This window comes from Astatotilapia calliptera, chromosome 14 (assembly GCF_964374335.1).
Source record: "Astatotilapia calliptera chromosome 14, fAstCal68.1, whole genome shotgun sequence".
In the NCBI taxonomy this organism is placed as follows: Eukaryota; Metazoa; Chordata; class Actinopteri; order Cichliformes; family Cichlidae; genus Astatotilapia; species Astatotilapia calliptera.
The window spans coordinates 29,495,343-29,504,799 of record NC_137435.1 but is presented as its reverse complement, the minus strand read 5'-3'; the positions used below and the strand labels follow the sequence as shown (position 1 = coordinate 29,504,799).

Genomic DNA, 9,457 nt, shown 5'->3' with positions numbered 1-9,457 from the left:
GTTTGTCTCCCAGTGTCGTTGCTGCTCCTCTCCTTTCAAAGACAAACACCAAATAACACCAAATGAGAGTGAATCACTTCAGAACAACAGGAACACTCCTGGTTATTGTGAGCAAACGTCATAACAAGATGAATATATTTACCATTTTACTGAGGGAACATCTTCTGTGTGGAGTTTCTTCTCATCTTGGCTCTTTTTCCTGACATTTAGAAACAAGAGGCAGAAAAGAAAGAATAAAAGTTAAAACCTCAACGATTTTTTAATGTTTGGGATATTTTAGAAACAACCGTAAACACTATTTACTACTTACCACTTTGTTCATTCTTGCTGACGTTCACTCTCCTCATCTTCTCTCTAAAGGACAAATGACAGTAAAGAGGGAATCGTTTTAGTAACTTTATCAACCAGGTGAGCAGAATTTTAGATATTTATCAATATTCTGATTAAAAGCAGAGTGAATACTTATCTTTTTACGAGAAAGGGTTCAATCCGTCCTGTCTTAGGTCTTAATGTCACCTTGTCTCCTCTCTGTTTTCTCTGAAAAACAAAAGACAAATGGGAAGAAAAAAATTAGTAAATGATTTCAGCAACTAGAGGAAGTGTTCACTGAGGAGGAGCTGTCATAATAATATAAAATCAATATGTACTTATCTTTTTTTTAATGAGAGTTTACAGAGCACGCTGGCTTCGCTCCTCTCTGAAAGTTACCTGGATAAAGGATAATAACAATTAATAGCATCATCAAAACAGACAAACCTGAAAGAATTGCTGATCAGAGTTGTGACAGAGTCGCAGGTTAGATGGATGTATACTTATCTTTCACAATGAGAGCGTTTGCATCTTCCTTTAGAGAGAAGATGAGGAGAGTGAACGTCAGCAAGACTGAACAAAGTGGTAAGTAGTAAATAGTGTTTACGGTTGTTTCTAAAATATCCCAAACATTAAAAAATCGTTGAGGTTTTAACTTTTATTCTTTCTTTTCTGCCTCTTGTTTCTAAATGTCAGGAAAAAGAGCCAAGATGAGAAGAAACTCCACACAGAAGATGTTCCCTCAGTAAAATGGTAAATATATTCATCTTGTTATGACGTTTGCTCACAATAACCAGGAGTGTTCCTGTTGTTCTGAAGTGATTCACTCTCATTTGGTGTTATTTGGTGAAAACAATAAAAAGACCTCTTCAGGTCTTTTTATTGTTTTCTCTCTGCAGAGGAAAGTGATGAGACTGATGAAGAAATACTAAATACAAAGACTGACAAAGGGAACTGAAAAAGTCAAACCAAAACCTATACTGGGGGAAAACTATAGGAAACAGAACTACTGAGGCAAGGAAACACGAGGGGACGGAGATTAACACTCTGACAAGGGACAAAGGGAGACTGACACAATATTTACACACAGGAGGCTGATTATGGGAACTAAGGACACATAGAAACACAGCTGAACCGAATAAGAAATGAACAACAAGTCGAAACAACAGTTCAACAAGTTTCTAAACAGAACAAATAACTTTCAGGATGTTTCAACAATGTGTAAAATGAGTTCTTATCTTTTTTTTGTGAGAGGGCCTTTGATGTTTCTCTTTGGATCATCCTTCCATCCATTTCTTCAGCTTATCCAATTCAAGATTGGAGCCATCCCAGCTGTTATGGGGCCAGAGGCAGGAGTACAACCTGGACAGGTCAGTCTAACACAGAGAAACAGACAACTATTCACACTCACATTCAACCTAACTGCATCTCTCTGGACTGTGGGATGAAGCTGGAGTACCTGGAGGGAACCACAAAGGTGCCAGGACTGTCTTCTCTCAGGTGACGGCCGTTCACGCTGCTCTGAAGACCCTCAGTTGTCTTTGGATCAAATAACACCAAATGAGAGTGAATCACTTCAGAAACACAGGAACACTCCTGGTTATTGTGAGCAAACGTCATAACAAGATGAATATATTTACCATTTTACTGAGGGAAAATCTTCTGTGTGGAGTTTCTTCGCAGCGTGACTCTTTTTCCTGACTTTTAGAAACAAGAGGCAGAAAAGAAAGAATAGAAGTTAAAACCTCGACGATTTTCAAATATTTTAGGACATTATTTTAGAAACAACCTTAAGCACTATTTACTACTTACCACTTTGTTCAGGCTTGCTGACGTTCGACATGCTTCACTGTATATTATAATCTCAAGCGCTTCCTTGCTGGAGTCGGGCTCCGGATGCTGCTCTCTTCCTCCGGAGCCTTCCTCTTAGCACGCTTTGCCGACATATTTAGAAAACGGCAGAGCACCGAAGTGAGAACTCTGCCGTCCGCGCTGTAGTCTGTTATTCTCCAGCGGTTCGTCATCTCAGTGTCCTCTGTTCGGTAAACAGTGGAGATGACTCTGGTGACGAGGAGGCCGTCGACAGTCAAGGTGCCGACACAGTTCCTCCGATCTGCCTTCAGCACAGCAAGATCCGCTTTCTCTGGAAGAACTGGAGTCAGGAAGCGTGGATGAGAGCTGGAGCCCGCAGGCGGCAGCATCATGCCAGCTGGTGAGTCCGTAGGAGGAGAAGGAGTGGTGTTCTCTCTCTGGCTCTGCCTCACATGGACAAATGGTGTCGTCACCTGGTCCCGGTGGAACAATCCTTTAAAAGGTATGTAAGGAAAGTCCTTGGACCCCGTCACCAGGTTATGGTAAAGAGTGAGGACCAGGTGGGACATGGAGTCCAGTTGGCTGCTGCTCAGTTCACGGTTCCTCAAGTTAATGACGACCATCTGAGGAGCAGTGATTGGACTCACCAGCTCAGCTACGAGAAAGCAAAGCATGCGTGTACGTTAATCATGTGATCACACAAATTAAAGCCTGAATTTAAATTGTCCAGACATGGCTTTACATCATCATAAGCTCTTCCACACACAAACAGTAAGAAGCTCCCAGCAGAACTCATTGTTTATGAAAGCCTTCACCTTTTTTGGTAAAAGTTTTCATGCGGTGTAAGGCTGCATGGACTTTCACTGAGGTTTTAATACGCATTCACATTAAGGAGCAATATCTTCATATTAGTTGAGCACCGATATTTTGAGAATAAAACAGCTACATTTAGGTGAGAAACCTCCCACCTCCTCATTGCAGGCACACACTGTTTCAATCTCAAACTCATCCAGCGACTCTGTGAACTTTTAAAACTCCATTCTCCAGCTTTATAAAATTCACAATCTATGAAACTTTCAGGTATAACTCAGCGCCAGCAGCCCAAACATGTCGACTCAAACCCTCTACATGCAAAAACGGCCGCGCGCTGACGTCAACGTCCTCCAACGCTTTACGTCGTTTCCAGGGCGCGTGCATTCAATTGGTTTTTTTTTCCAGCAATTTAAAAAAAAACATGGCGCCATCTTTATAGTGTACTGGCACATGTTAAAATTGATGTTACTCAAGTATGAAACATCTCATCCTAAACGTTAACACTCATGAAGTCCTACTTCCAAACAATAAAAGACAAAAATCTAAGTTGTATTTGTTTGCTAGCACTCTGACATATTAGCCTGCTGCACTCACCATAGCATTGATCTATCACCTCGTCAATGAAAAGGGAGAGCAGGTGCATCTCGCGACTGAAGTTTGTAGAAGTCATTTTGCAAATCCTTCTTGAAGATTTTCAAACGTTGGCTGTAGTTTGAAAAATCCGAGTTTTCACAGCACTAGTGGGAAAAAGCTCCTGTTTGCGCTCAAACGTGAAACCCGAATTCCAATTTTGCCTCCTGCTTTTATACCTGCACTCAAACACGTCATCATCACCATGACTCCCAGTGGCACCGAAAATCAATTTTATTTATTTAAAATAAAGTTCGTCTAATTATCATAGCTTTTTCAAAAATATTTATATTTCTCATTTTGTTTTACTGTTTTATTCATCCTTTATAAAAAATATGTTGCCAAACTTTGTCGTTTTAATTCTTTAAAAAAATCATTAATTCACCAGTTTACAAAAATGAAGATCGATATCTGAAATTTAAATTAATAAATAAATAATTACAATTGATAATGGATTTTTAGCATTAAAGAATAGTTTTTCAATGCGCTTTAAATGTTATCAGAGCCGATGTTGTGCCAAAAAGTGATCGCAGTCCAAAAAGTGATTTACGGTATTGAAACGTTTGTTTGTGTCATGACATTTGTAAACAGTTGATGTTTAAGGTGCAGTTCACGTGGAAGCCAGAGGAGGGTGGTGTTGTGCGCATAATACAAAGTGATGACGAAACCTAAAAGACGGTGTCATGTCTGCTCCCTGAAGCAATCTCATAACAGTTTCAATCTATTTCAAGCCAGTTAGCACATTTCTGTTATGAAGTTTAATAATTTTTTGGCAGTAAACTTTTAAATCCTTTTATTATGAATATCACATTTTCAGATTTTCAAGAGAGACCAGACCAATAGGGCAGCAGAAATCACAAAAATAAATAAATAAATAAGAGTTTTATAAAGATTAAAACAGTAAAAAAAAAAAGAGAGAGACTGGAATGATTATGATGTATAACACAGAATATGTACAATAACAGAGTCATAAACACACCTAGAAAACACGTGATACTTTTTATTTCATCTATAACCTCTGTGCAAATTTTGTTGACTGCAAAGTGTTTATGAATATGTTTTTAAAAGCTGGTTATCTGACTGTCAGTTAATAGCAATTAAAAAGAAATTTTTATTATTCCTAAATGGAAAAAGTCCATTATGAATTTTTGTTATGAATTTCATTTATCAATCCACCTCCTCACTGCTCTTTCCCGGTGCAGCAGCCAGAGCTGGATCAAGCAGCCAGATGGCTTCTGGAGGAAGACTAACTGCAACAAAGGGTCTCTGGGAGGCTGCTCAGGCACAGCAGCTGAAAAATCAAAGATGAAATAAAAACTGGACCTGATCATGGTGCTGCATGAGACAAAAAGTCTAGATGATAAACCAGTGTATGAATTGGTAACACTGCTTATGATGATCATGTTTAGGTGGAAACTAGCGAGCTAACTTACTGCAAAACTCTAACTCAGTTAAATTGAATAAACTCTGTTTTCATGGATGCCTGGATGTTAAACTTAATTGTTAAACCCGGTAAAACAGCAACGCTGATCATTTTATTAAAGATGAAAGAAGTTAGACCGTTTTTAGCTCTCAGTGATCCCTCAGTGTTCGTTTGACTTTGGGACCTGAAATATGGCAGCTTTTCACTTACACATTTTAAACCACTCATTCATAGAAATAGTTTCCAGTCAATGATCTGGACAGATCCACCAAGTTCACAGTAGTTTTACAATTTTCTGCAGCGCAGAAAAAAAAACCCCTGAAAACATCACACCTCTGAAGTAACACATTGTGATTCATGTACCGTGGGCCAGGGCTGTGGCATCTAATGTCTGGTTGTCAGTGTCCTTTGGAAAAGCAAGTGATTGTCCTAAAATCAGATGTCCCAGCAGATTGATCTAGTTTGCCAACAACATGAGAGGCTGCTCCTACCTGTCCTAGTGAGCTCGGCATAAATCAGTGACCTCTGACCCTGGAAAAGTGTTGTGATTAGTGGAGAGAGGACAGTGACAGACACTTCCTTTGGTAAATCCAATATGACTGAGATGTCGACCACAGTCAGCTGCAGAGCAAACTGCAGCGACTGCATCACCTGAAAAATAATGAAAAACCCTGAAAAAATATACATTTATGTTTTTGGAATTTATGTCTTCTGTTCAAATAATAATATCATCTTGCCTTTTCATGATAATTGTTATGACTCATTGTCTTACTTTTGGTTGCATCCTGTCAGTCCCTGTGATGAACTGAGCGTGACCTCCTCCTTCCTTGGCCATCCCATTGATGAGAGCAGAGCTGGCCCCTTCCCCAATCCCAAAAGAGAAACACCTGCAATACAACAGCTGTTTTTAAGACACACAGGTTTGGTACGCAGCACATGTCATCATCTTTTTGTTGTTTTACCTGTGAGAACCTGAATTCTCAATCACTTCTTTGGTGTTCCCCACCTCTCCATCAGTAAAGACAAACAGCAAAAGAGGAGAGTTTTTTCATCTACACAAGCAAAAGCTCAACTCTTTGGCAGGTATACAAGTATGCTTTCAGTAATCTGTTTTAGCAAGTAAATCAAACATAACCTGGAGTTTTGCAGAAGCATCCAAAGGCAACATGGTGTTTTACAGTGATATCACTTTAAGTCACTGAGATCACATGAATACAACTCACGGGAAGATGTGTTCACAACGAGACCCCAAACTGTAAAATGTTTGAATAGCAGCCCATTGGTAAACTCTTCAACAGGAGCAGAGGACTGTCCTGAAGGGAAGAGGGAAAAGATGGTGAGGCCACTGTGTGAGAGGAACGATTTGAGGAAAGATTTGAGGAAATATTTTGTAACTCTAACACCACTTTATGAATACTCTGGCACTGCTGGTGCGAGTATTACTCATATTTTCAGATTGATTCACTACCAACACAAACTCTCCACATGAAGCCATTGAACACATCAGAGACATGAAAAGGACAGAAAAATGTCAAGTTTACAGTTTCCAATATATTCCAATACAATTAAATTCCAGGTTGAAGAACTGGGATCTTGAATTTTTATTTGCAAACTAATGACTTCACTTATTTTTCACTCACCCGGCTCAGCAGAGGCCTGTCCTGCCTCCACCACAGCAGTGGGCTGGTGGGCGTCTTTGTAATAAATCAGCAGTTCAACATCTCTGTCAAACTTGTGTCCTGCAGCCAGCTTGACCTGCACACCACAAACACATTCATATTTATTCCTCAGCAACAAGTAACAACCACACACAGCAGACACATCAGCACTCTACCTACCGTAGCCTGGGTTTGATCAGTGTTGAGGTACTGCAGAGGGTCCAGGGAGCAGTTGGACTCTACTTTATGGATTGGACGAGGAGAGGAGACAGAAGAAACATCACTGGACAACCAAAACTATTTTACAGCTATTTTAGTTTAAAACCATAAAAAGTGACAGAAAAGGAATATGTTTGTTTTTGTAAATATGCTCTTGACTTTTATGATCTATGGATGGTATAATGACAAATATCAGTATAATGAGGAAAACATCATTTTTGCCTCTCTCTTTTTTAAACAAACCTTTAAAGTGATATAAGATTTTATGTCAGCGCGAGTTAGTGAGTGTTAAGTAATTATAAACCTCTTTATGATCTAACTTTTTGGAAAAAATAAGGGAAACTCCACATAACATTTTCTTAATTAGTTAAAACCATTTACTGATATAAAGTCATGACGTTTGGCCAGCTTGAAGATGGAGAGAAAGACACTCTTTTTTTATTAATCCTTTATTTATCCAGGTAAAAAAAATCTCATTGAGATTAAAAATCTCATTTCCAAGAGAGACCTGGCATCATGGCAACAAAAGTCACATACCACATCATCTTCTCGTCCTCACAGGAGAAGTCAGATTCCAGTGAGGTTAAAAAGCTACAGAGAAACAGGTCAGTTCTTAAATCGACGTAATGATGAGTCAGAATGTCAGACATTTAAACTCTTCAGACTTTTAATCAGCTGTTGTGTGAGAGATAAACCCTCCAACCAGAGTTTACACATTGCTAAAACACATTGAATGTTAAGGTGTTGCCATGGTAAAATATCTATAGAGGTCAAAAGTTTGACATTTCAGCTTCACTTTTTATCCAGCCTGTGATTTGGTTTTATTTGAATACAAATTTTGGTAAATGGTTAATTAAGACTGATTATGATGAATTGAAAACTTGAAAAATGTAATTAAATAAAAACACTTATAGACATACATGGTTTGCTCTCCCCTTTAAAGTGCACTTTAGTCTTGTTCATTTTCAGCTGCAAACAAACAGAAATGTGAGTAATAAATATTTCATGATCTAATCTGTGCAGACAAAGAAGTTGCTGGTGTTGTGAGGCTGGTGACAGCCCAACATATGTTTGAGGCATTGGAGCAAACAATTTTAAAAAATGTGGATGCCTCTCTGCCCCAAACTATTGCAGCTCGTTGGAGGCTAATTCCTTCCCGAGCTCCAGCTCCTCCTGGAGCTCCAGCCCCTGCTCGAACTCCAGCTCCTCCTCCAGCTCCAGCTCCTCCTCAAACTCCAGCTCCAGAACAAAGGAAACCTCGAAGGGTTGTTAGACACCCTCCAGAGGTGGACTTTAAAGGGCTTATCATGGGGTACCTCCTGTCAATTGACGAAAAGTTAGGGGAGGAGCTTCAGCCAGTCTCTGATCCTTCAGAGACTCTCCAGCTGAGCCTCAGCTTGCTGAGTCAGGACGACTGGTAAAATGATTTTCTACTGTTATCATTAATTATTTTCAATTTAATGTGAGGATGTGAGTTTTAAAACTATTTGATGTTCCTACAGGAAGAAAAAGAAAGAGGGGTTGCGATACATCCGCACCCTGGTGCGGCATCACCAAGAGGAGTTGGAGTTAAACCTCCGTAGAGTTTGCTTGGGGGTGACACAAGAGGTATACCAGCTGTTTTTCTCTACATCTGTCTTTATGCCACCCTCTTCTGTCCATGTTTGCAAGCGTGCCCTGTCTCATGCATCTTTGTAACAAGTTTGATTTCTAACTGCTGAAATTTCCTCTGATTCTTTAGATTAAAAACAATCGCTCTTGTGTCCTGTGCGGCACTGGACACCGTAATATATTTTTGTGTACACCTCAGAGAGAGGATGGACAAAGAAGCTGAATGGACCTGTGAGAGTTTACTCCAGGTGTTTGCAAGGGCAAATGCCAATATGCTCATTCAGCAGCATGCCAAGGAAGCTCTGACCGCTCTGGTTCGCGGTTGCAGCCCGAGTCGCTTTCTAAACAGCCTGGTGACTATGGGTTTGAAGTAAGTTCACACCTGTGAAGAGTATCTGTGACCCCAGCATCACAATCAGATCAGGTGAAAATCAAACACACTGAGTGGATTTGTCTGTGTTTCCTTCCTCAGACATAAGAGCGTTCTCGTGAGAGCTGGTGCCGCACTGGGGCTCCTTATAATCAATAAATTCATGGAAGCAGAGAAAGTTCTGTCTGCAGGACGGATTTTCACCAAATGCTTCCTGTTGGCTGTCAGTGAACTGTGTCAGGATGCTTCCTCTGAAGTCAGGTCAGTGTGAACTTTTAACAATTATAGGCTGATATTTCTATTTTGACTTTCTTTTGATAAATTCTCTGCATTTACTTAGAAACTAATGTGCTGATTAAAAATGCTTCTCTCTGCAGAGCTCATGGAAAGGCCATCCTAAAAGACCTGGTCAAACAGAGGAAATTCAGAAAGATGTGGGAAGAAAGCGTCTCGGATAAATCCCGCTGGGAGGTGGAAAGAAGACTCAGAGACGTATTTCAGAAATAACAGACACAGGTAAGCCACACAGCATACATGAGCAGCCTTCAAATTAATAAACCACTTTGAAGGCTGCTCATTTCTGTGTGGTATTTTCAGAAATTTCCCACATCA

The 9,457-nt window shown here is 39.9% G+C and overlaps 1 pseudogene; it reads right to left on the bottom strand.

Moving 5' to 3' along the window:
- Nucleotides 1–5,290: 5,290 nt before the first annotated feature.
- On the bottom strand, nt 5,291–8,415 carry LOC145419931 (von Willebrand factor A domain-containing protein 5A-like; annotated as a pseudogene).
- Nucleotides 8,416–9,457: the final 1,042 nt, after the last annotated feature.